This window comes from Lycium ferocissimum, unplaced genomic scaffold (genome assembly GCF_029784015.1).
Source record: "Lycium ferocissimum isolate CSIRO_LF1 unplaced genomic scaffold, AGI_CSIRO_Lferr_CH_V1 ctg7345, whole genome shotgun sequence".
NCBI lineage: Eukaryota > Viridiplantae > Streptophyta > Magnoliopsida > Solanales > Solanaceae > Lycium > Lycium ferocissimum.
In genome coordinates this window covers 27,415-30,188 of record NW_026726742.1, presented here as the reverse complement: position 1 = coordinate 30,188, position 2,774 = coordinate 27,415, and positions in this window count along the sequence as shown.

Sequence of the window (2,774 nt, the reverse complement as noted above, 5' to 3'; positions counted from 1 at the left end):
CGGGGTCGCTCTTCCCTACGCCGGTCTTCCATACCCCGTGCATGGGCACGTAACCGGGCGATGTCCATATCCGTCTGCGACGCCATTGCCATGCAACTATCAACCAAGTAGCGATCTAATCCCATCACGTACCGGTGCATCCGGTCAGCCATATCTGCTACTAGGGCAGGTGCATATCGGGCCAGAGAATCAAACTCCAAATTATACTCACGAACACTCCGACCCTCTCGCTTTATCTCCGTAAAAATCTATCAACTCTCGCCCTCCGCAACTCGGGGGTAAAAGTGGCAGAGAAAAGTGGCCAAACTCATCCCAAGTAGGCCGGGGGAGCATTCTCTCTCTGGACGGCCCCCAGACTCATACCAATTAAGTGCAATATCTCGCAACCCGTGCGAGGCTAGCTCGACCGTACTCGGTCTCTGAAGCCCTGACCAATCTCAACGAGCGCTGCATCTGCCGAATGAAATCATGGGGATCCTCGTCGGGCTTAGACCCAAAAAACTCGGGGGGGCCACATGTCAGGAAATCGCGAACCCTCAGGCTATCACGCCTACCAAGTAAGTACTTAATTACGCGGCTAGGGTACAAAACGGCTTCAACTCTAATTCAAACACACTCCCTCTCCTCTTCCAACTCAAACACCACTTAATCACATCCCTTGAATCTCTCCACTTATCACTCCCCACAATCCCACCATTACATATTCCTTCCCTCACATATAATCACCACTACACACCATCACAATCACCACACCACAACAACACACTTACCCGTTTGAGTTGAAGCAAAGGAAGCAAAGTTTTAGGAATTATACTTTTCTTATTCCATCTGATCACCAACGTCTCTTCAACGTTTGTTGATTCTTTCATGCCCTATTGGTGACCTAGTAATGCATAATGGCGAGATGGACGAACACATATTCGTCGTTCGATGACCTTGCTTGCAAATTTTTCTATTTTTATCTTATGGGGGATAGATTTATGAATTTAGTTGGGGCGGGGATTTGGTTGAGTTGTGCATAATCGTTGGACTCATGGGGAACGACTATTCGAAATCCCCATTGAGTCAATGGGAATTTTGATTGTCATTGTCAAAGTTAATATCACAATTCATTATGCCCACCAACTGTTCGATAAAATGCTTGAATGAAGAAAAGTATGAATTGGGGTGAAGTCTGAGTAACCTCGACAATAATACGAGCATATAAACGGGGTTTTGTTACATCTCGTATTTTGGTACGTGAAGTTGCGTCGTAAGTTAGCCACATAAGCTCAAAGGACAGAGTTATCTTTGAAGTTATAAGTGTTTATGTTATGTTTAATAAGTTATAAGCAAGTGTCATGAAGATTAGAGGTTAAACGAATCGGAGAAAATAAGGTTTGTCGAGGTTCGACATTTATTTGAGCGGAACACGTTCCAAGCTGGACGACGAAATTGAACCGTCCAACATGAGCAAATTTACCCGAGTCAGGAGAATTTGGTCATATTCAAGCATGGAAATCAAGAACTCGGTGTACACAAGGAATGAAGTCCCGAAATGATTTAGGACGAAAAATTGTGATGTCGATGATTGAAAATAATATTTTATGTGTGGCAAATGAGGCTATGGTCTAGTGTTATAGTACATCATCATGGTAATGAGTAAATGAAGTCTGTTGAAAAGGTTATTATTTAAGTGAATTGGGATCAAAGAATTAATCAGTGGATAACCATTACTGTGTGAATCAATCAATGTGAGGCAGCAAGAATGATAAAGCACTATGAGATATTAGGTGACCTTTTTTTTTTGGATTTGTACTTGGTTAAGTGTAATATTTTAGGGCGGCCCACGGTCCATTCATTATTTTGGAGTCCAAATACTTTATGTAATTATTTTTGGATAAGTCTTTACATGGATAAATATCCACTTGACATGCATGCAAAGAAGCCTGGATGACTACTATCTTAACAAAGATCCATTTGATGTATCTAGCACTAAGGATTTAAAGTAGTTGGACCCCACGGTCATAAAGGGTGATTCATTGAAGTATTTACTTTGAATTGGAGAACTTCTCTCTTAAGAAAAATAGGCGGCAGCATATTTGTGATTGTAGGAGACATCATATTTTCTCCTGAAGAATAACTGCCAATTCTACATTGAGATAGCATCATATGTTTATGTAGGATTCGTGCATGTCCTTTATAAGGAGAAAAAGAATTATGTTTCTTGCAGCAGGTTTTCGAAAAGGAAACCAATTACCAAAACAACATACGGGTTTTGCTCACCGCTTCGATCTCATTGTTACATTTTGTCGTGTTGTTGAATTCGGGCTTTCTTTGAACTAAAGTAAGGTGGAAGAAGATTAGTTCTTGGCATATAAGGTAAGAATTCTCCTCTTCCAGATATATTTATATTCATCCAGGTCATAGCTAAATTTTGGGATGAGAAATACAGAATTAATAGCGGGAAATCGTATATGTTGTTGTTGGTGTTGTTTTGGCTGCATAGGAGTTATATCAACTTAATTATGGTGAATTAGATGTATTATTGTTGGAACTAAGATTGGTACCATTACGTTGGATTGGTTGTTGCCGTTATTGTTATGGTTGTTGTTGTTGATTCGGAGACATAGTAGAAACAAAGGAGATGTTGCCCGAATTCTTGTAAACCGAAACCCTCGTCAATATACGGCTTATATAAATTGATATTGTCACGACCCAACCCCGTAGGTCGTGACTAGTGCCCGAGCTGGGCACTCGTACCCCTTTTCTAATCATAACCGCTCATAGTAACT